The following is a 25,908-nucleotide window of genomic DNA, read 5'->3' on the forward strand; positions in this document are numbered from 1 at the left end:
CATTACTTCACAAGAAACTAAAACAATGTCAATATTTAACATTACATAAACCATCGTCCTCAAAGGGTTAAACCATAGTCCTCAAAGGGTTAAACCATAGTCCTCAAAGGGGTTAAACCATAGTCCTCAAAGGGGTTAAACCATAGTCCTCAAAGGGTTAAACCATAGTCCTCAAAGGGGTTAAACCATAGTCCTCAAAGGGTTAAACCATAGTCCTCAAAGGGGTTAAACCATAGTCCTCAAAGGGTTAAACCATAGTCCTCAAAGGGTTAAACCATAGTCCTCAAAGGGTTAAACCATAGTCCTAGTTAAACCCTCAAAGGGTTAAACCATAGGGGTTAAACTAGTCCCCAAAGGCTAAACCATAGTCCTCAAAGGGTTAAACCATAGTCCTCAAAGGGTTAAACCATAGTCCTCAAAGGGTTAACGCATAGTCCTCAAAGGGTTAAACCATAGTCCTCAAAGGGTTAAACCATAGTCCCCAAAGGGTTAAACCATAGTCCTCAAAGGGTTAAAGCATAGTCCTCAAAGGGTTAAACCATAGTCCTCAAAGGGTTAAACCATAGTCCTCAAAGGGTTAAAGCATAGTCCTCAAAGGGTTAAGCTATTGTCCTCGAAGGGTTAAACCATAGTCCTCAAAGGGTTAAAGCATAGTCCTCAAAGGGTTAAACCATAGTCCTCAAAGGGTTAAACCATAGTCCTCAAAGGGTTAAACCATAGTCCTCAAAGGGTTAAACCATATCCCAAAGGTTAAACCATAGTCATCAAGGAAGTTAAACCATAGTCTCAAAGGAAGAAACCATAGTCTCAAGGGTTAAACCATAGTCTCAGTACAACGCATAGTCTCGGAAGAAACCAAGAACTGTAAGGGTTAAAACCAGCAGTCTCAAGGGTTAAACCATAGTCCTCAAAGGGTTAAACCATAGTCCTCAAAGGGGTTAAACCATAGTCCTCAAAGGGTTAAACCATAGTCCTCAAAGGGTTAAACCATAGTCCTCAAAGGGGTTAAACCAGAAAAACAAAAAACTATGTAAACAATAAACACAAAAATACACATAAAAAATGCAAGTACACAAACACACATGCAAAAAGTATATACACACACACACACACACACACACACACACACACACACACACACACACACACAATTAAATATAAACATTACATACACATTATATACACAGGGGCCTGATAAACATTACATATACATACATACTATATACACAGGAGTATATAAATAATACACACTGCTTCATGTTTTCACCGCCACAACAATACAGTAATTACCCCCTCGCACTAACCACGTTAAATTGCCTTGAAAGACATTTAGTGAAACTCTCATCATTATCTACTGTCGGTGAGAACAAATTTTCTGTTCGTGTTATTTATCAGCTGGTAATGATCCTCACACACACACCTGAAATAACACCTGGAAGCCACATCTTTAGTAAGCTTCTGGTGTAGGGATCACAAACGCACGAACACATGTGGTAAGGAGGAGAGGAGAGGGACGTCCTCACCCTACCGTCGTCCAGGATACACTGAGTCTCGTCCAGGAGGCGCTCGACCCTCTGGAGGCCGTATGTTGTGTCACGCTCACGTGCCTATACCTTCAGCACCCAACTCTCACCCTTGTACCAGAAGGCAGAAGGACTACTTTCTTACCGTTCCTCCGTCGGTAGTACGTCACTAGGCACGAGGAGGGTACCAGGTGACAACAGAGGCAAAATAAAGACTTTAGAAGCATCTGTTATGAATCTATTCCCCCAAAACAAATTGACTATGATGGTGAAGATAACACGTTCAACATTCCCCGTAAAAATAATAGATGCTCCGGTACTGTGAAACTATCAGTAATGTGTGACAACTGTGTAACGTAAGTAAATATATAAAATGTTGATGTTTGTTGACTCATATATACAGTATAACATAACATGGAAGCGACTGTTAGTGCTGAGAAAGAGGACATAAGAGCAAGAGAACATAAGAACAAGAGCAAGAGAACACAAGAGCAAGAGAACATAAGAACAAGAGAACATAAGAATAAGAGCAAGAGAACACAAGAGCAAGAGAACATAAGAACAAGAACAAGAGCAAGAAGATAGGGAGGGTGATGCACGGGGTGACACGTAAAAAGAAAGCGATTGTTTTAGTGGAGGGACACACACACACACACACACACACACACACACACACACACACACACACACACACACACACACACACACACACACACACACACACACACACACACACACACCAGCTGGGAAACGTAACGAGGTAAACATTAAATCTTTGACACGCGCCTAAGCTAAACAACAAAACTCTGTGAGAAAGTGATCAACAGGTGTCTACTGCTGTTGCTGTTACTGATGTGCTGTCACCCTGAGTGGACTAAGACGATTATCAACCAATTACACGTGTTTTTGGATGCCCCCTTCGTTGGTGAGTGGCTCCAGGGGTGTTGGTATGCAGTATATAACTCCAAAGTGTTAATACCTCCTGTGGTACTCCTCCAAACACACACACACACACACACACACACACACACACACACACACACACACACACACACACACACACACACACACACACACACACGGTCCAGAGACACTCCAGTAGCGGAATATAAGAAGGATTTGCCGTATTTTAAGAAGTTTGGAGAGTTCAACCCAAATTATTACCCACGATTTTAGAGTGTCTCTGTAATAATCTGTTCGGTAACGCAGGTAAGCGGGAAAGTCAGTGTGTTGAAGAAGTTAGGTTAGGTTAGGTTTGGTTAGGTTAGGTTAGGTTAGGTTAGGTTTGGTTTGGTTTGGTTTGGTTTGGTTTGGTTTGGTTAGGTTAGGTTAGGTTAGGTAGAGATTCTTCAGGTGATCCAATATTTATCACATAAATTAATTCCTATTTTATCCTCCTGTATGAGCAGTAAAAACTAACCCGACTGATGGAAATTATACAAACGAGTCACTTTTAAGTTAAGCTGAGTCTATTGTAAACAAATCAGACCATCACATCAGCTGATCTCAAGAGTGGCTGACACACACCTCTTCTATGACGTCACGCTCGACACACACGTCCGCCTCCCTGCCTAAGACTCAGCTGGACTTTGTTTACATTGCGTCTGTATTATTGCATCCTGTTGTTGCCTTGTGCCAGGGTAACATGTTAATATAAACGGGATATAGAAACACAAATAATATGAAGGGGAAACATGATAGAAACTACATTAAGTTAACAGGTAACATGATGCGGGTGAGTAGGTAGGATATAGCCAGGTGTGGTAGTGGTAATGGTGGTAGTAATGGTAGTAGTAATGGTGGTAGTAAGTGGTGGTGGTAATAGTAAAGTAAGTGGTGGTGGTGGTAGTAGTAATGATGGTGGTGGTAGTGGTGATGTTAGTAGTTGTGGTAGTGGTGATGCTAGTAGTTGTGGTAGTTGTGGTGGGTGTCACTGAACATTAATAACCTGGTTGTAGGTAAGAGAAGGCCCGTGGTGAGTCCTGGGGCAGCTGAACCACACCATTACCACTACACAGGTTTCTCCGCCACCCCACAATATACACATGTTCCTTTTACACCCAACTACACCTCCATGGTACTCTACACCCACCCACACCCAACCCACCCACCCACACACCTATTTTCTCCATACAATCATATAGAAACCGTATTTATTATCACAGAAAGATCATCACGTTATGGACCAATCACAATGTGTTTCTCTCAGTTCAACCAATCACGTGAATCGTTCCATAGGTGTTAGATGTCCGCAGGTAAACAAAAGCCTCTACGTAGATACAGTTAGTGGAGGAAATGATTACTTACACACGTACACACAAACATACAGACACGCACACGGAAACAGTCATATACACGTCACAAACACACACAGATATGTAAACACAAGAGCACAGACACGTAGAAAAACATAAAAACAAACACATGAAGACAAACATACACACACAGGAAAACACTTGTACACACGAACGTACACACACGCCTCTCCACACCGTGACTGTATCTACAAGGAGAAGTAAAGTCAACAATAACCTCGGTGTGTAAAGTGAAATGCTTATGAATACACCTACACGGAGAGAGAGAGAGAGAGAGAGAGAGAGAGAGAGAGAGAGAGAGAGAGACTCCCTCCCTCTTCTCTCCATGACAGGTGTCCTCCCCTCACCCTCCACTGTACAGGTATCAACACGGTATAATCAACACACCTGTCCAAACTCAACATGAGAATGACCCATTTGACCCATTTTAAACCCCCATCACGACTCTCCTTAACCACCTACACTAAACTAACCAATTCTTCCTTTAAGTCCTGACGAGAACTTTAATCAGGGACTCATAACTCATCAAAACAAAGGGTTACCTGGGTTACCTGTCTCATTGGCCAATCACAACGACCCACCGTCCAGGAAACACCAAAAGGAACGACTCGTTTCCTATAGCTTCCACCAGTCACCTCACCTCGTTCTTCACCTCTACTACGGGTTCTCACGGTGGTTCTGGGTACTGTCTGGGTACTGCCTGGGTACTGTCTGGGTACTGTCTGTGTTTACCTTGAGTGTGTGTGTAAGTGTTGTGTGTTGTTGACGGTGACACACACACACACACACACACACACACACACACACACACACACACACACACGTCATTACTAATACTATCATTAACTTTCCATTTTCTATTAGATATTGGTCAGGTGTCACACTGTTCAAGTCAACAGCAACAACACTAACAATGTACATGACCACAAGACTAACTTTCACACAAGACCAACAGCAGTTTACAATTACCAATACATGAGCTTATTTCTCCTTAAACACACACACACACACACACCTACAGAAACACAGACCTTCAGAAACACACACACACACACACACACACACACACACACACACACACACACACACACTGTAAACTCGTCAATAATGGTATAATTTGCTCTATTTCCCCAAGACGTCGTTTACACGCTGGTATGCAACAAGGCCACACGATAAGGAGACCCCGCCCTCCACACCGACCACAAAGGTTAAATGCAAAGGTTATCTTAAGTGAACAAATTACAAAGGTTAACATGAAATTAAATACATCACCTGAAAATTCTCCACCCTAGTTTATTTTACCTAATGCTAGCCTAACCTAACCTAACCTAACCTAACCTATCCTAACCTCACCTGACCTCACCTAATACTGACCTCACCTGTACTAACCCTAACCTAACCTAAAACATGTATTAGGGTGGATTTAAATTTCAGGTGAAACCATCAGGTGGAGATTCTTCAGGTGATCCAAATAATTAAAATGTATATATTTAACCCAATATTTCTAACTAAAAATGCAACAAAATTAAAATCTCTGGGTATCAATTTGTGCCCGTGTTGGACATGGAAGACAAACAGACAGACTTTAGACAGAACAACAGAGAGTTAATACTATATACCTCTACTCACACATTCTTTGGCAGAACTCAAAACAGGTGTACCAACCACAAAAGAGCCATAAATTACACCCTACCCCCCACACCTTCTGTCCCCCCTCCTTCTCCCCTCCTTCCTCCTCCCCCCACCTCCTTCCTCCCCCTCCTTCCTCTCCCCCACCTCCTTCCTCCCCACCTCCTTCCTCTCTCCCCCACCTCCTTCCTCCCCCCACCTCCTTCCCTCTCTCCCCTCTTTCCTCCCCACCTCCTTCCTCTCCCCACTCCTTCCTCCCCCACCCTCCTTCCTCTCCCCCCACCTCCTTCCTCCCTCCCTCACCTCTCCCCACCTCCCTTCCTCCCCACACTCGCCTCTCCCCACCTCCTTCCTCCCCACAACTCCTTCCTCTCCCCACCTCCTTCCTCCCTCCTCCTCTCCCCCAAACTCCTTCCTCCCCCCTCCCTTCCTCCCCCACCTCCTTCCTCCTCCCCCACCTCCTTCCTCCCCCCACCTCCTTCCTCTCCCCCACTCCTTCCTATCTCCTCCTCCTTGCCTCCTTCCCCCCTTTCTACCATCTGCTCAAAAGAAGTTACCTCACCAAGAGAAGAAGTTACCTCACCAAGAGAAGTTCCCTCACCAAGAGAAGTTACCTCACCAAGAGAAGTTACCTCACCAACAAGAACTATGATGACTGGGTATAAATACGACGTGAAGGTAGCTTAAGAGATCACAGGTGAGGTGAAGGTAATGGCGCAGGTGTAATTAGTATGAAGAAAGGTGTAGAGGAGTATGGAGGTGTAATGTGTATGATGTGGGTGTAGCGGCGTGTACATGGAAGCAAGTGTGTAGTAAGCTGTGTGTGTATGTATGTATGTATAAAACTGTATGAGGCAGATGGTGATGTAGACACAAGCCACTGGGTGTAGTGATAGTGGTTGTTGTGGTGGTGGTGGTGGTGGCGGTGGTGGAGGTGGTGGTGGAAAATGAAAAAGCATAAATTTTCAGGAAGTTTAATATGTAAATAAGGGCAGTACACACACACACACACACACACACACACACACACACACACACACACACACACACGTGCCTCAGGGAGGATGTGTGGGGAAACAGGTGGGGAGGGAGAACAGTGGAGGATGGGACAAGAAGGGGAGGGGGAGGAAAGAGGAGGGTAGTGGGGAGGACAGGAGGGAGGATAGTAGGAAGAAGGATGGAGGAAGAATAGTGAGAGGAACAAGAGGAGGCAGAAACCGGGTAAGGGAGAGGGCGGGACAGGGTGGGACAGGGTGGGACAGGTAAGAACGATGAAGGAAGGAAGGAAGGAAGGAAGGGAGGGAGGGAGGGAGGGAGGGAGGGAGGGAGGGAGGGAATAGGAAGGAAGCACCAGGGAGGCTTCCGGATAAGGAGAGGAAGTGGTAGCATCATCCCTCGGTGTAAAATAATGCCAAGCAACACGGTGACGCACCCTGCCTCATTCCTTACCTGTACACACCTGTCTCTACCTGGCCATACACCTGTGATATAATGAGTTAAGAAATATAGATTAATTTCAAGGGTTAAATTAATAGGCCTGGTGGAAAGGTGTGAGGGAAGTAGTGTGAGGGAAGTAGTGTGAGGGAAGTAGTGTGAGGGAAGTAGTGTGTGGGAAGTAGTATGCATATTTAATCATGGATATTGCTCACAGCCTACAGGTGTGTTTACATGAATAACCCACCACTTCAAAACACACACGCGTGGTTTGTTTATATAAATCAGCTGTGAGGTTCTTTAACACTTCACCACACGAACAGTTTAGTAGTATTGAGAAGAAGAAGAACAAGAAGAAGAAGAAGAAGAAAGAGGAGGAGGAGGAGGAGGAGACGAAGAATACTAACACGATAAAATAGACCCTGAATCATCTGGAGTCCACAGGATGACCACAGTACCCTAACAAAGTCACTTCACAGTTTGTCTACGATGCCTCTATGATTGTCAAGTGAAGAAACTGGGTTATGTTATACCATGTGTGTCTCTCTCTCTGACACACACACACAGACGTAAATTATCACCTTTCTCCCAAACAACATTCCACAGTATTAACTATCAATCAGCTTTCTCGTCTGTGTGTGTGGTAGGGAAGGTGGAGGAGGGAGTGGTAGTCACGTAACCCCATAGCACTGTGGGATAAAAGAGTGGCTTGGCTTCCCTCCCACTCCTACCCCATCCCTCCTCCCTTGTACCCTCCCTCAGAGCACTTCCGCCAACGCTATATTTACGCTTTCTACCCTTCATCACCTACAACACTTTAATGGTACAGAATACATAAGAACTTTATACTCAACATCTACCATAATTGTCAAAACAAAATCTAGGTTAATTGTTCTAAGATAATTACCAGACAGATTTTATTAAGGTACTGGCCGCGAGCTCTGGACATGGACATGAGTAAGTAAGTTAACTCTATTAGTGGGAAGGAACTACTTAAGTTAACATTTCCCCCCACGTATTTATTAACGCTTTCCACCAATTACCCCAGGAGGAAAAAATCACCGTGAGGGCGAGGGAAAAAACCACAAATTATTAGTCACCCTTAGTTATTTCCCATTTTCTACGGTTACACACAAGACAGAAAACGGAGAAACAGAGAGTGGTAACTGACTTGATGAACGAGACTCGGGGGGGATGTGGATGAAAATTGTTTCTGATGGGTGTGTGGTGTTGGCCTTCCGTTCCCCGCTGAGTTACGGATGATGGATTGAGTTATGGATGATGGATGAAAACACACAGAGGAGGCCCGCCCGCCCCGCCCCATCTGTTGGCTACACTGATGGCGCGTTTACTGTCCGATTACAATCCAAACAATCAACTACTTTCTCTACCACTTTCTTCTTTATTTCTTCGTAGTTTTCTAGCATGGGTCTGTTTTTACCCAAGAGGCATATACACCAACAAACACACATACATATACATACACACATACCTGTTTTATTTTAGTTTTATTTATTTATTCATTTTCTGTTTTTTTTTTAATGTAGGGGAAACTCACCAAATCCTGCGGCTCACTCTTAAATCCTGACGAATTATTTGACTAAACAGGAATCTAATTTTCGTATTATTATAAATTGTCCTTCATTAACCGAGTACAGTACAGTGGGTTTTTCTACAATATTTTCCCTAAACTGTAGCTCACGACGTGTAGATTCTCACCACAATGACGACACGTTATGCTAATCATCGTCTTAGTATTAATGATTCCCCCCGCTTAGGTCATCTCTCGCAAGGGCAGCTAACGGGAAAACACTAAGATACGGATCGTTTAACTTTCGCGGTGAGGGGGAGAGGGGAGGTGAGGAGAGGGGAGGAGGGGGTGAGGAGAGGGGGTCTAGGGGGTGAGGGAGGGGGTCTAGGGAGTGAGGAGGGGGAGGGTTTGGGGTATATTGGAGTGAAGAGGGGGAGGGGTTAGGGGATAGTGAAGTGGGCAAGGGGTTTAGGGGGAATGGAAGTCTAAGAGGAGTGGGGAAGAGTGGGGAGGGGAGTCAGAGAAGAGTGGGGATGGGAGTATTGAGGGTGTCAAGTGTTCAATGCTTGATACACTCGTTCACATCACCAAGACTTACGATTCGATATTCATAAACTAAACCTAACCTAACCTAACTTAACCAACCCTAACCTAACATAATCCTTCTTAACCTAATCTAACTTAACCAACCCTAGCCCAATCATCCCTAACTTAACCTAACCTAACTCAGCTTAAACTAATCCCTCCAAGTAGCGCTAGTGTGTTTAATCATCAGGTTAGTACGAATGGTGTTGCAGGTATGTGTGTTAATGAGATTACCTGGAATACCTGGCAGAGAGAAGCGATGGTATTCTCTAGTGCACCGAGCATTAAAACTTACGGTAGAAGAGGAGATAGAAAGATACTGAAGGGTAGATATAGATGGGTAGATATAGGTAGATATAGATGGGTAGATATAGATAGGTAGAGATAGATGGGTAGATATAGATGGATAGATATAGATGGGTAGATATAGGTAGATATAGATGGGTGATATAGATAGGTAGAGATAGATGGGTAGATATAGATGGGTAGATATAGATGGGTAGATATAGGTAGATATAGATGGGTAGATATAGATGGGTAGATATAGATGGGTAGATATAGATGGGAACGAGAGTAGACGTGGAGGGTTGAGAAGGTTGAGGCTTTGAGGACGATGGTTTAACCCTTTGAGGACTATGGTTTAACCCTTTGAGGACTATGGTTTAACCCTTTGAGGACTATGGTTTAACCCTTTGAGGACTATGGTTTAACCCTTTGAGGACTATGGTTTAACCCTTTGAGGACTATGGTTTAACCCTTTGAGGACGATGGTTTAACCCTTTGAGGACTATGGTTTAACCCTTTGAGGGCTATGGTTTAACCCTTTGAGGACTATGGTTTAACCCTTTGAGGACTATGGTTTAACCCTTTGAGGACGATGGTTTAACCCTTTGAGGACTATAGTTTAACCCTTTGAGGACGATGGTTTAACCCTTTAATGACTATGATTTAACCTTTTGAAAACCATATTTCACTTACATGACTGAGAAAACCTAAATAAACAATAAGTACTTAAGAGAAAGAAAGATAAAGAAGAAGAATAAAACAGAAAATGAATTGAAGGAATGGCATCTCATCTGCCGAAGAATGTTGAGGTGAGGAAGACTAGGCGTGGTATAACTCGTAGGTGGGGGACAGGACAGGGATTGGCTGACGATGGTGAAGAAGTAGAAGACAGAGGCGCGTGTGTCCCCCAAGGTTAGCTGAAGCCTCTCCTTAGTATATGTGTGTGTGTGATGGCAATGAGATCAGAGGTGCGTGTGGAGATGATGTGGGTGGAGGTGGTGTGGATGGTAGTGTGTAGGGTGGAGATGGTGGTGTGGGTAGGTGTCAGTGTACAGGGTGGAGGCAGGATGAGTTGAATGATAGACAATTTTTTATAACTTTATACAATTTACGACTATCAGCATAAGACCACAAGACACCCTTAAAAAAAACAGAGAGGAACCCAGACTATTTCCCTGAAGTACGCCGGCCAGCCTTAACGGTACATTTAGTCAGAGGAACCCAAGACTCCAACATCATTTATACTGTCCAGGTAGTGAGTGACATTCTTTTCCTGCAAATTACACGGATGGTTGAGGTAATTAGCGTCATCAAGGTTAATATTATGTATATATTAAATAAAACTCTGGGGAAATTATATTGTAAAATGGTGAGTTGTTGTTTTGATTTGGTAGTCTCGTGATATCTGATTCGTCAAAAATAGTAATGTCATAGGTTTATCTTCCAGTGTCTGTCTGTCTGTCTGTCTGTCTGTCTGTTTGTTTACATAGTCTGAGGGTAAGAATACAGTATTTTAATATAATTTTGTCTATTAAGGCAGAAAATACTCCCTCGTTTAACTTCTATCGGGGTTAAGTAATGTTAACATCTTTCTCATATTTCACAAATTTCAAACCACGACCACTAAAATAATCTGCCCAAGACCTTTTAAATATATTACAGAAATACCAAGTACAAGTAACTGTCAGAGGCAAGCAGACAGTGACACAAGGAGCGGGGAGACAGTGTGAGGAAGGCCACACCTATATCACTGCCACACACCGCGCGGACACACACCATCGCCTCACTTCTCCCGCCCACTGTGAAGCTCTTCCCTGGCGTTACCATCACACAGGCTGTTGCTCCTCTTATCTGTTCTATCTTAAAAAAAAAAAAGATTGAACGTCATTTGCCTCGACTTTATTGCCACTATATTATCCACAACACCAAATTTTCCACCATTCTATAAACCACAGACAATCACCTGTAAATTGCAAATAATGTTGTGGGTGTAGATCAGTACACAGCCTCCTGCCTGATCTAACTTAACCACTTTCACCAATACTAGATGAAAGTCAGTTTCCTGCTGGAGTACCTCACACTTTGTGATACCCAGCGACGACCTGTGCCCACCAGTCCTCGGGCACCTGCTCTGCTCGGTACCCACGTCACGTGTCCCTCCAGGCTACCCACCCAGGGCCGCCCACTCCACAGGCACCTCCACCACCACCACTGACGGTTCTACAGTACTGGTGGTCCAGTGTACCACTAACCACCACAGCCTCTGGCGATGCCACAATCAGTAGTACAGAGTTTTTATTGATTTTTATTACAGAACTCCATGAGCATGAATGTGAGCTGGTGGTAACACTGTGTATTAAAGGAAAGAAATGCAAAGAAATTAGAGAGAAGTTTTAAAGAAAATCTCATAAGCCAGGGCCTACAGACGAGACAATACACATTCCGTACTGCGTTTACAGCATCATGTGAGACACGTGGACGTCCAGGTCTTGGTTCATCATTAACAGATCCCGGTCTTTGGAATTTATTCAACAATTCGCGTATTGTCTCTTGTGTAGGACCTGACTCACGTTCACCTTCATGGAGTCCTGTAATAAAAATCAATAAAAACCGTAATATCACTGAAATAGATCGGGACTTTATGAACATCCTGTATAAATAATCTGGGCGATAAGAAAGAGGACAAAGAGAAGGAGAGACGGAGTAAAATTATTTAATCCGTCTCCTCCTCTCACCTCCCCTGGCCGACCCACACACTACCACACACCGCCACCACACACCACCACCACCGCCACCACCACCACACACCACCACCACCACCACCACACACACACCACCACCGCCACCACCACACCGCCACACACCACCACCACCACACACACCGCCACCACCACCAACACACCACACACCACCACCGCACACACACCACCACCACCACACCACCACCACCACACACCACCACCACCACCACCACCACCACCACACACACCACCACCACACACACGCCACCACCACACACCGCCACACACACCACCACCACCACCACCACACACCACACCACACCACCACACCACACACACCATACCACCACACACCATACACACACCACCGCACCACCATACACACACCACCACCACCACACACTACACCACCACCACCACCATGCCACACACCACCGCCACCACACCACCGCCACACACACCACCGCCACCACACACCACCACCACCACACACCACCACCACACACCACCACCACCACCGCACTCACCCCGGAAACCTAGCCCCATCATGTCTTTTGTTTGTTCCTCCTCTCCTCCCCCGCCCAGCAAGTTATAGCCCGCCACTTCAGGAATGTGTTCCCAGGTGACCCCCACCAGATGCCCCACCCCGTGCCTCCCCACCCACCCTGCCTTTGTCTCCATGTCACCCCCCACCCCACCCCACCCCACCCCACCCCCCCTCAGTCTTGGTTCATCATGTAACTAACACAACACGCTCGCACAAGCACACACCTGAATAATACTGATTATTTCTTACAGACAAAAAATCAAACAAAAACAATCATTATAATCAATAAAAAATATGCCAGGTGATGAGGAGCACCATGAAGCAGTACCTGGCTGTCTCACCTGTGGCTGGATAATGATAAAGTTATTTCTTTACCTTCCTGATGCGTAATGGGAAACTTATTCTCAGCAACACGTGCATGGCGGGGCAGCTCTCCTCCCCCTCCAACACGTCATACCCTACCCCCCCTCAACACACGTCATACCCTACCCCCTCCAACACACGTCATACCCTACCCCCCTCAACACACGTCATAACCTACCCCCTCAACACACGTCATACCCTACCCCCTCAACACGTCATGACCTCCCCTCAACACATCATAACCTACCCCCTCAACACACGTCATAACCTACCCCCACGCAATCATAACCTACCCCTCAACACCGTCATAACCTACCCCCAAACACACGTCATAACCTACCCCCCCTCAACACACGTCATAACCTACCCCCCCTCAACACACGTCATAACCTACCCCCTCAACACACGTCATAACCCTACCCCCTCAACACACGTCATAACCTACCCCCCAAACACACGTCATAACCTACCCCCTCAGCACGTCATAACCCTGCCCCCCCCTCCAACACACGTCATAACCTACCCCCCCTCAACACACGTCACAACCCTACCCCCCCTCAACACGTCATAACCTACCCCCCTCTCAACACACGTCATAACCCTACCCCCCTCAACACACGTCATAACCTACCCCTCAACACATCATAACCTACCCTCTCAACACACACATCATACCCCACCTCCAACACACGTCACCAACTACCCCCAAACACACGTCATAACCTACCCCCCCTCAACACACGTCACCAACCTACCCCTCAACACACGTCATAACCTACACAACTTTACGTCATAACCCTACCCCCCTCCCAACACACGTCATAACCTACCCCCTCAACACGATGCCGCCTACCCCCTCTCCAACACGTCTTAACCTACCCACACACACCTCAACACACGTCATAACCTACCCCCTCTCAACACACGTCATAACTACCCCCTCTCAACACACGTCTTAACCTACCCCCCTCAACACATTCTTAACCTACCCCCCTCTGCGTCATTACCTCCCCCCTCTCAATCACCGTTCCCACTTATTACGCTTCATTATCTTACATTAATACCCCGGGTGTTAGTAACGGTGAGGATAACTAAGGTATTCAGGTTTAGGTTAATAGATTTCGATCCCTTTGTTGAGGATTATGTGACGTCTTCCGCCTTACCTGTTAGAGAGATTATGTCACAGGTATATTAGTTAATGAGATGGTGTTGATGGTGCAGGTGTATGTTACTTCACTACAAATCCCTTACCTGCTACACCAGTATACAAGAAACATTAACTTGAGGAAAAAAAAAACGTTGACTAGGAAGCGATTTACAGTCAGGTGTGTGTGTGTGTGTGTGTGTGTGTGTGTGTGTGTGTGTGTTTATAGATAAGAACTGTAGTGTAATGCGATGAGGTAATGTACTGTGATAACATGTTGGAGGTTAGCCACACAGGTGAACCTTTTTAATTAGACATGGGACAGGTGTGTTAATAATCTGGTTCAACTTTTAGTAATGCCGAGGTGCCTGTCTACCCTACCCTGCTGTGTTACCCTACTACGTCACCCTGCTGTGTTACCCTGCTAGATTACCCTGCTGTGTTACCCTACTACGTCACCCTGCTGTGTTACCCTGCTAGATTACCCTGCTGTGTTACCCTACTACGTCACCCTGCTGTGTTACCCTGCTAGATTACCCTGCTGTGTTACCCTGCTAGATTACCCTGCTGTGTTACCCTGCCTCCCATCCGGCTACACTACCCACGAAAAAAGTTGACTTCACGTGTAATATCTGAGCTTAACTGCACAAGGTCCACCACATATTCTCTCTCTCTCTCTCTCTCTCTCTCTCTCTCTACTAGGGATGTGGGGGGGGGGGGAGGTCTTGCATATCCTGTACTGTGGAGACGAAGAGACATACAGACACAAGCAACAATCATGGTTAAGTATAAAGGAAAATAATTAAATAAATCCGGGACATAGTTTAAAATTTAAATAGAACTGAACGGTAGTAAAAAACAATAAAAAACACAACTCTCCCTCTAGCGGACGATGATGCAACACAACGGTAAACACCTGAAAAAAACAAAAACAAATTCGAATCGTTTACTTACACGGTGCAAATAAACACTCAAAAAACAAAATAGAATCGTTTCTTTACACCACGAACGTTTGATAAGAGAATATTTCACTAATTTATCCCAACAACGAACGACACATAATAACAATTGGTGAGAAGTCAGCTGTTAAATAAGGAGCGTCGATGCGCCTTTGTTTTACGTCTGTGTCAAGTCACGAGACAGATAAATAGACAGGAAGATGACAGATAGTGACAGGCGATGATACAGTAGACAGGCTAGGATGCATTGACAGGAGGGTGAGGGTTGAATGGTTAATGGACACTGTCAGACAGGAAGATAGACAGACAGACAGACAAATAACCGACAGAGGAGGGGAGGAGGGGGAGGTGCTGTCTGCGTCAGGTTAGTGGAAAAGCAGGTGACCTTCACGACCTCCTCCCCCCCCCCTACGACCCCTACCATCCCCACGACCTCAAGGTGGACCAGCCGAGTCATCCCTTAACCTACCACATTACTACCCCCAACCCCCTCTACCACACTACCACCCACCAACCCCCTCCACCACACCAACCTCTACGCCTTAATTTCAACTTCAAATCGAACACACTATATGTCCCCGAATCCCCTAGCTCCCCCATCATAAAAACACACCCAAGCTCTCAAGGACACACCCCTCACCCCCACACATTTCTCCCCACACACAAACATTCCTCCCCACCCCCACACACACAAACATTCCAGGCACTCGTTTGACAGCTACTGAAGGCATATGATGGAGTTTGTTTACATTTAATAGCAAAGATATAGATGAGGTACAGGTCCTCTCGTACACCTTCCCCATGACTAATTACCTGGGAGGCTACTACACACCTGTCATATACCTGCAGGTCACGGGGCTACACAGGTGAGTTAAATACCCTAACAGGTGATGAATTTGATTTACAAGGACAGACAGGTGGTATTTGTACTTGACAGGTGATACAGGTAACTCAGGTGTAAACAGGTAACTCACAGTGTACAGAAGTAACTCTCAGGTGTACACAAGATCACATACGTACAAAGGTAACTCAAAAAGGTGTACACAGGTAACTTGACAGGTAACTCACAGGTCTAGAGAAATGGTAGGTGGTGTCAGCGTGGTGCAGGTGTTGCCTAGGGTGTTACTGTCTTCCCATGGTCCGTCATCACTGTTACCTGCGGAGACACGTGCAATGTGAACACCTGAGGCTCATTAACACACACACACACACACACGCGCCAATTCTGTTTTTATCACATGTTAATTTTAAGAACACTGATGGTGGGTGGGCTATTAAGTGGGTGGTGATGGATGATAGATGGTGGGTGAGGGTTATGAATGGTGGGTGACAGTAATGGGTGGAGGTGGTGGGTGAGTAGTCAGGGGTGGTGGAGTGGGGGTAGTGGGAATGGGGAGAGAGGGAAGTAGGACACAATGGGTGGTGGGGAGTGATCATGGGGAGAGTACGAGGTATGGGGATTGGGTGGGGAGTGATGATCATGGGGTAATGGGGAGGAATGGGTCTTTGCTTGAATACTAATCCCCTTCACTGGTAGAGAGGAGGAAGGGACAAACGGAATGAAAGGGGGGTAGATGGTGTTGGGGAGGGGGCGTGATCCAAGAGAAGGAGGTAAGGTGTGGTCGAGGAGGATAGATGAAAGGGGAGGAGGAGAAAACACGTGTACACAGGAGGGAGGAGGAGAAGGGAGAGGAAACGGAGGGAGGGAAGCAGGAGGGAGGAAGCAGACAGAGGAAGAAGAGGAGGAGGAGGAGAGGAACAGGAGGAGGAAGTGTTTGGGGCACGTAGACATGGAAGGGGGAGGGAGGGAGGGGGGAGGGAGAATATCAGCTCTACTTTGCATCAGCAGGTGGAGGAAGCTGGCCTCAGGGCACCGAGGGAGGGGGTGATTGTTTTTCTGTATATTTGTTTACATGTATGTGTGTGTGTGTGTGTGTGTGTGTGTGTGTGTGTGTGTGTGTGTGTGTGTGTGTGTGTGTGTATGTGTGTGTGTGTGTGTGTGTGTGTGTGTGACTTGCTTGTCTTAATACAAACAATGATGGAGAAGAGGTGGAGTAAACAATGATGGAGGAGAGGTGGAGTGATGGAGAAGAAATAAACAGTGTTGGAGAAGATGGCGTGAGGAAGGAAGAAGTGAGGTGATAGAGTAACAGTGAGGAGCAAGACTGATAAACAGGAGGAAGAGAGGAAGGGGTGGAGGGAATACGTGATAAAATTGGAGTTTTGGTGTGGTGGTGGAGGAGGGTGTGGTGGTGGTGGTGGTGGAGAAGGGTGTGGCGGGTTGTGGTGGTGGTGGAGGGTGTGGTAGTGGAAGGTGGAGGAGGGTGTGGTAGTGGAAGGTGGTTGATGGTAATGGGTGTGGTAGAGGTGGAGGGCGTGGTGGTGGAAGGAAGGAGGCTGAGAGAGAGGTATTGGTGCTTGCGGGCGGACGGGCGGGCGGCCTTGGTGGGGTGTGGCATTGGGTGGAGTGGGTGGAGGATAAACGAATGGAATGAGGTTTAAAGATAAGAGGTAATGGGACCAGAGAGTGATTGAGTGGGCGGGCGATCTGTAATTGAGTGGGAATGGGCCTAAGCTGGGAGTGAGTGGACCTAAAGTATGGGAAAAGGTTGGTGGGTTAGGAAGGTGAGTGGGCTGAAATAAGGTGGGTAGACTGAGTGGGAGGTGGGCAGATTTGGGAAGGAGGTGGGTGGGCAGAGAGGAGGTGGGGCAGGGTGGGTGGGGAAGAGATGGGCAGAGGGGAGGTGGGCAGAGAGGGGCAAGGGGGGGTGGGGGCGAGGTGGACAGATGGAGGTGGGCAGAGAAAGGGGGGGTAGGCAGGGTAGACACACAGATTACGTCCTGACACAGAATCCCCAGACTAACAAAGACAAGGGACAGTGCTCCCCTCTCATCACTCCTCCCCCCTCTCATCCTCCCCCTCCCCCCTCTCTCCTCCTCCCCCCTCTCTGTCCTCCTCCCCTCATCCTCCCCCTCCCCTCATCCTCCCTCATCCACCCCTCCTCCTCCTTCTACCGCTGACGTCACCAACCCAATTTCATGTAGTGAGGATTATACTTGATGCTTCTAGCCTGACGGAGGGAGACGTTCCCCACCTTCAGGAATTTAAACACGGCAGCAGAGAGTGAGAGAGCAACAGGTGTAAGCGTTTTATTACACCTGGCATTAATTATCGTCTTCTACAGGTATATCTCAATTGGTCATAAGTGTTATGTACGTAAAATCTTATATATTAATCAGTTTGTGAGATTATTCTACTGTCACACACACACACACACACACACACACACACACACACACACACACACACACACACACACACACACACACACACACACACACACACACCATTCTTAAAACAAATATACTTAATTTCAATACAAATCCTCAAAAAATACACAATATTGCTCTTGACCAAAAAAATTGCTAAGCTCTAATATATTCAGGTACATGAAAGCATAAGGAGGACCCAGGCTGACACATCTCATAGGCTATTTATAAAAATATCCTGAGGCCATAAATATGAGATACCGGTTTAGAAGATTTTACTGACGAGATGGGAGGGACCCGACCTTGGACTACCGAAGTCTCCCTTTAAATTTGTTTTCTTTGATGGCGTGAAGTTGAACGACGCAGAATTCTCTCTCTCTCTCTCTCTCTCTCTCGGAAGTGTTAACGCTAGCCGGGGGTCCAGTTCTCGGGTTAATTTCTGCTAAAAGGTCAGATATGTGATCAGTCTGTGTACAAAATAAACGGAATTCGCACGCATGAGAGGTATCTGACCGTAATGCATAAGGAGCCTCAGAGCGCAACGGAACACTGCATAAGGAGCCTCAGAGCGCAACGGAACACTGCATAAGGAGCCTCTGAGCGCAACGGAACACACACAAACCTAACCGTCTGATTATTCCGGATAAGATATTTCGTGTTTTCAGTTAATATTGTTTATTTTGTTAACGGGTTTTACACATCCGGCTCTCTCTCTCTCTCTCTCTCTCTCTCTCTCTCTCTCTCTCTCACGTTCCCAACCTACAACCAAGAAATCCACACCAATCCCACAGTCTTTACCACACCCTCCACCAACCCACACCTCTCCTACACACACACACCTTCCCCACCTCTACCTCCACACCTGTCAAAACGAAAGACCACACACACCTGTAGAAATATCACCTACGTACCAGAACATTAACATAATCAATTAACTGTATGATTCAGGTAAGTGATATTAAAATCCAGTCAATGTAGAGTTTATTCTTTCAATACGTATATAAAAAGTTCCAACTAGACCAAAAACCAGCAATGTTTACTTAGATATTTGTTAGTCTGGCCTAGTAAGGTATTCATGGGCTACCTACCTACGGGTATAATGTAACATGGGAGTAACTTATGTCAACAGAGAAAGGACAATACACCTGCCTTACCTGGTGACTCTATGATAATTAAGAAGAGAGATTACAGGTAACCCTCTTACTGTAGGTGTGCTATGTCAACAATCATACCTACACAGACATTTAGGAGGGGAGGGGGGGGAGGAGGTTTTTGTCTGAATGTTTATGTAAATGTAGTGTGTGTGTGTGTGTTCTAGGAAATGACACACACACACACACACACACACACAAGCACACACACTCTCTTTCCTTGTGGTGATAAAGGGTTGGGTAGTCGTGTTTCCACCTTTACTACACAATATACTGGTATGGTGGTGTGATAGTGTGATACAGTGGTAGAGATATAGTGTAGTAGTCGGATAGTCTAGCGGTGAGATAGTGTAGAGGTGTTATAGTGTAGTGATATGGTAGAGAAGTAGTATGGTATTGTAGTGGTGTCATAGTGTAGTAATGGTATAGTGTAGTAGTGGTATAGTGTGGTAGTATGGTGGTTTGATGATGGTCGGCGTACACTGTCAACATCCACCCCCCTTTTTTTCACCCTCTCTCCCCCAACATCAGACACGGTGCCTAGGAACCGGTCATTGTCAGGTTCCTAATTCCAAGTTAGCTGCGTGGCGGTATACAGCAGGTCACGCTTAGGAACACCGCCATCATCACTTTCACCTTGAGCGTCATACCTGTTACTAAGGCAATGTTGCATCTCGTCCGGTCTTGTTGATATTTATTGTATGTATTGATATTATTATTATAGGTATTTTTCTGGTGGTGTGGTAGAGTGTGGTTGTGTGGTGGTGGTGGTGGTAAGGACAATAGTTCACCATGGGCTGGGGGTAATGCCTAAGTCCCAGTGGTCACCTTGGCACGCTGACGATGGATCTCAAGTGACAGTACCTCTCGTCTGGCCGTGACCCTGGGTGTAGTAGTCCCTCCTTCAGGCAGGTTCTACACCAGCAGGAGCGCTTAACAGCCTCTTTTTTAATGTAATTTATACGTCTTCCACACCCAAAAGGAGTCTCCTGCTGTTGTCTCCCCGCCCTTCAGACAGTGCCTACGTCTTCCACACCTTCGTGAACCTTCTTATGTTGTCCTTTCCCTCCTTCAGGCAGCTTCAATTTCTTCTCAACCTACGTGAAAGTCATCTCTCCAAAGCCTCTGTAATCTGTGGTGACCGCCTCCGCCCTGTGTCTTCCCGGCCCCGTGTTTGTTATTGGCCGTCTACCTGTGAGAATTAATCATACTAGCGAGGCCTGGTAACCTTCAAACCCAGCGCTGATCACCCCGGGCCATTTCTACACCCGTCTGGCCATCAAGGCGTCATTTACTGTCGTGTTTTATGAGAGTGACGGGTCGTGTGGGCCTCGGACACGACCCACACAGTAGCACCTCAAACTCGTTATCAACCAAGAGGTACTTTAAAGCGTTATTTTTAGGGTCCTCAGTTGGCACCACTATATCATAGCTACCCGTGTCAAGGTCCTCACTCGTCCCTCTGAACGGTGGGAGATAAGGACGAACTTCCCATTACAACAACAGGGTGAACGTCGACCTTAGTGTTGTCGCAGCGGAGGGTTGGTGTTTGTTGCAGTGGCCGCGGGATGCCACTCCTCACCACCACACTGTGAGCTGAATAGTTGGGGGGGCGACGACGTCTGTTTGTTGGCTGTATTATACCGCAGGGTGATGAGTATGACGTGTATAGCCCCACGCTGACGTGTTGCCCCAGTGACGTCATCCCCCGTATAACAAGTGAGCATCGCAACAATGGCGGCATCGTCTACAATGAACCCTTCTGTTCCCTGCCTATACCACCACCGCCTCCGACCCACACAAATTTGTTTTAATTCTTCCTCCTCCTCCTCACTCCATCGGCGCTAATAGGTTCCCCAGGTGAGACCCAACTAGACGACCCTCACCACCTGGGTTAACCCTTCACTTTACCTATCCTCACCTTACTGCACACCTGTCCTACCACACACCTGTTCTATCCCACCTGTCCTACCCATCACTTATCCTTTCCCATCATTACCCTCCTCAACTATTCCACTAACCCACCATCTATCATCTACCTTACCTATCCTATAATCTACCTTAATTACCACTATCTACCTATTCTATAATCCACCTACCTACTGACCTCACACCTGATGAAGCCCTCCCTACCTCCCCCCCCTTGTTTACATTACCTCCCACACCATCACAACAACAACAACAACACGCATCTTCCCCGGAAAACTTTTGCATGATCTGCACACACACACACACACACACACACACACACACACCGCTAGTAGTTTATATGTACTGCTGTGTGGCCACGTATATTAATTAGCTTCTTAATCCAAATAAGTAAACTCGACTGCCTGACTATCGTTCGTTCGTTCGTGTGTGTGTGTGTGTGTGTGTGTGTGTGTTAAGGGAAAACATTATCTAAATCACCTAACCTAACCATACCATAACGTCCCTTATAGTTTAACAACGGTCTGTAAAGTAATTCTACCACCTGAAGATTAACCACCCCAGCAAATTTCACCTGATGATTTAAAACACCTAAAAATTAATGCCACTTGGTGTTAGGTTAGGTTAAGGTTGGGTTACGAGGCAGATCGGCGAACCAGCAGTACCACCACGCTTATACACTGGGACGATCGTGTTAAATGGTTCTTATAGCGTGTAGTGAGAATGTTAGGTAGATAGGGTGTAGGTGTAGGGTGTATTCCAGCGTGTAGGTGTTGACTGTAGCGTGTAGGAGTCGATTTAAGCGTGTATAAATGTTTAGTGCAGCGTGAGGGGTCCCGAGTTAAGAGTGAGGAGAAGTGTAATATATCGTGAAGATGAGGAGGTGAGAGAACGCCTCCAAGCACACACACACACACACACGCACACGCACGCACACACACACACACGCACACACACACACACACTGTGGCTATATCCTAACACAACACATGGGTGGGAACAGCAGCAGAAGTGGCAGAGTTACGAAACAGCACATCTATAACAGCTTATAACAACAGTAAATAGAACACAAAAGCAGTCAGACTATCTCATCCTAACAGAAAAATAGTAAAAGTAGTCGTAGTAGTAGTAGTAGTATTAGGGTATTTAATGTTAAGGTAATAAAATGGTGGCGAAGGTATGGCTATTGGGGGAGGCTGAAGGCCATGAAAAAGTAGTTGTTGGTGTTGCTGGTGTTGGTGGTGGTGTTGTTGTTGTTGTTGTTGTTGTTGTTGTTGGTGGTGGTGGTGGTGGTGTTGTTGTTGTTGTTGTTGTTGTTGTTGTTGTTGTTGTTGTTGCAGGGAGCCGTCACAATACAACAGAGGTGACCTGTCCAACACAGCTGTCGTGGAGGGGGAAGCTCTCAACCAGAACAAATTAAGAGAACCAGGATACATTGTGGTCCCTCGTTTCCTGAAGGCGTCCACAGAGAAGTAAACATCCTCCTTCAGGTAGGTAGTCTGGCGATCATTACTCTACAACCTCCAAAACCTCAAAACTCCTACAATATCGAAAAAAAAGTGTCGTCCCAGATATGACTCCAAAATATACACTAGAGAACTACAAAAGTCAACTACAAAACAACGTTGTAATCTACGAAACAGAGACGCTAAAGGTTTCTACACAACATAAACTGATAATACCAGCTCCTGAAGGGGAAAGGACCTGGTGGAGGGCATCACATCCTGGTGTAGGGTCGTCAGGAGTAGTAATTATTTCCCACCACAAGCGAGTCATTTTCCAGGTGGAGACGCTGGCTGGAGAGGTGTTAGTGGGGTGAGGTGGTGGGAGGCGCTGGGGAGGTAAGAGTGACGGGGAGGTAATACTGGGGAGGAGGGGAGGTGGTGGTGACGGAAGAGGGGGGGGGCAGGAGGGGGTAACAAGCATATGCGCTCACCCTACCGGAACTAAACTCAAGACACCAACAAAACATCTTCGCCTTCACTACACTCACAAAAACAGCCTCATAGCGGTCTCAGGTAAACAGTTCAGGTCTGTTTACACCTTGAGTTCCTTTTTCTTTACGAGTCTAATACTTTTTACCATCTGTCCGACTCATCTCTATAACTGTCTCAAATTCTATCCTTCCGTCATCGTTTTCCGATTAACTTGACGAGATTAGATGCCTGTCAAAATTTAGTTCTGTCTGGGGATGGTGAAAAAATGTGGGTTTGTTTGGACGATGGGGACACACACACACACACACACACACACACACACACACACACACACACACACACACACACACACACACACACACATCGTTCCACAACCCGTACTCCAAACACCGCGCTTCGTTCTGGTCAGAGATACATGATGAACTGGACGGCCCGCTGGTAATAATAAGGACGGTCGGTATTCTATCATTTTACGGTCGGTTGATTTGACGGTGACTCTCCTAACACGGTGGGGTGGGGGCAGTTGTGAGGGGGAGAAGGGGGCAGTGAGTGGGCGGGAGGAGGAGAGGGCAGTTGTGAGAAGGGGGAGGGAAGAGGAAGCAGTTATGAGGGGGGTCAGTTAGTAAGGTACATACATAGTACACCTGAGGAACTTAAGTAACCACCAGGTGTACGAAGGTCTGTGAATGGTCAACCTCACACACGCTGCATCACAACACCACGACGCATACTGACGCCTCGCTAATTATTATTCCTGAGAACAGCCAACTAACCCGCCAGGCAGGTAGGAGGAGAGGAAGATGTATGTTAAGAAGGAGTTGATGGATGTGGTTACGGTCAGCAGGTGAAAACTTGAGGGTAAACACGGGTGGCTTAAGATGTGTTAACTAGACCAATTAGAACACTGTCCCTCAGGTAGAAATAAATAGTTCAGTCAGGTCGGGGAAGGTGGGTGTGCTGGATTTATTATACGTAGCAAAAATATGAAGGAAGGCTTTTAATAATGAGGTGTTACAGTAGGTGCTATTCACGTCGTCACAAATGATCATTACTCACCTACGTCACATCAACACAGACACAATAAAAACACAATTATTTACATTCTGTGAACAGTTATCACCCTGGGAGTGTCACTACCTCAGGAGCTGGCGAATAATGGCGAATAAAATCACATGAACCTAATAAAAACACTGACTGGACTGACCTCACCTGTTTAAATGTCATTGCAAACACCTGAGTGAAGAGTGCCGCCCTGAGTGCCGCCCTGAGTGCCACCCTGAGTGCCGCCCTGAGTGCCGCCCTGAGTGCCACCCTGAGTGGTTTCGTCTCGTCTATAAAACTCACTTCCGGGTGATCATCAGGATGTAATATTCAACACGATCTTCACTACACCCAGTTATATATATAGTACAGTTAGTTAAGAATCTTCGGGGTAAATATCACGTAAATGTTGATCTTCTGTGAGAATTCAACAATATATGTGATGACGTTAATGTGTTTCTCAGTTGCACACACACACAATATATACATCACACACAATATATACACCACACACAAACGACCCACAATTTTAGGTAATAAATCTCATCGATTCTTATTCCCACCGCCTGGCCAAGATGATGTTCCCACGCTCTTCTCCTCCCCTCCCTTCCTCTCCCCCTCCCCTCCCTCACCACTCCTAATATATCCCTGTCCTCTCCCCTCCCTCCCTCCATCATCACTATTAGTACACTCCCTCCTCTCCCTCCCACCTGGTTCTCTTCTACCGTTTACCATCCCTACCTGTTCTCCCTTCCCCTCACCATTACCTTCCCTCTACTTTCCCACCTCGCCCCTCCCCTCCTACCATACCACCTCCCCATCTTAGCACCAGACAACGACAGCAGCCATACATGGTTCCCCAAAAGTTATCAAATCTCAAAAGGTCCAGACAATAGTCAACCTCCCTAGACCAGCATCCGCCAGTAGGGTCGGCGTAACATGAAACAAGGCCCTCAAAACACCCATATATGATATACTGTAGGGTAGGATGTCTAGTGCCTGTACCGACAGACAATAACTAACCCATGACACAACCCTAACACACCATTAGCCTAGCTAGGCAGTCAGCCCGCCCTCTCTTACCTCCTCCTAAATTTCTTCAATTTCCGAACTATAACTTTCTTACCCCACCTGTAATCTTCCTTCACCTCTCCTTCCTCTACAAAAAAACCCGCACCTCCCTCCCGAGACAACCCTTATTACCCCGCCTCCCCCACAACACAGGACCTCCCCCCCTCTCTCTCCCCGTCTCTGATGCTAACAGTGATAAAGTAGGGATCTATGTTGTTCCGGGTCCTGTGTGTGTTTGTGTTAATGTCCCATAGGTGTTACAGAAAGTCAGTACGAGTGAGCATTACTTGGTGACCCGTGACAAGCGTTACTCACCCTCGGGAGGGAGGGGTCACGGCTCAACAGGTAACGTGTCAACTTTCCCCCGGCAGGTGCTGTTGACTCGCTCATGACTTTAACCTTTCCTAAACTACCTCGTTAAACTCAACACCCCATTCCTAACAACTCAATTTC

The 25,908-nt window shown here is 46.4% G+C and overlaps 1 long non-coding RNA gene across 1 annotated transcript in view; it reads right to left on the bottom strand.

Moving 5' to 3' along the window:
* The window catches only part of LOC121879855, a 124,930-nt gene that overhangs the window by 400 nt on the left and 98,622 nt on the right, over window positions 1–25,908 (bottom strand). Inside the window, exon 3 of the long non-coding RNA XR_006091448.1 lies at window positions 16,125–16,212. This is a non-coding gene — a long non-coding RNA (uncharacterized LOC121879855). The remainder of the gene's footprint in view (window positions 1–16,124; window positions 16,213–25,908) is intronic.

This window comes from Homarus americanus, unplaced genomic scaffold, assembly GCF_018991925.1.
Source record: "Homarus americanus isolate GMGI-L3 unplaced genomic scaffold, GMGI_Hamer_2.0 scaffold15139, whole genome shotgun sequence".
In the NCBI taxonomy this organism is placed as follows: domain Eukaryota; kingdom Metazoa; phylum Arthropoda; class Malacostraca; order Decapoda; family Nephropidae; genus Homarus; species Homarus americanus.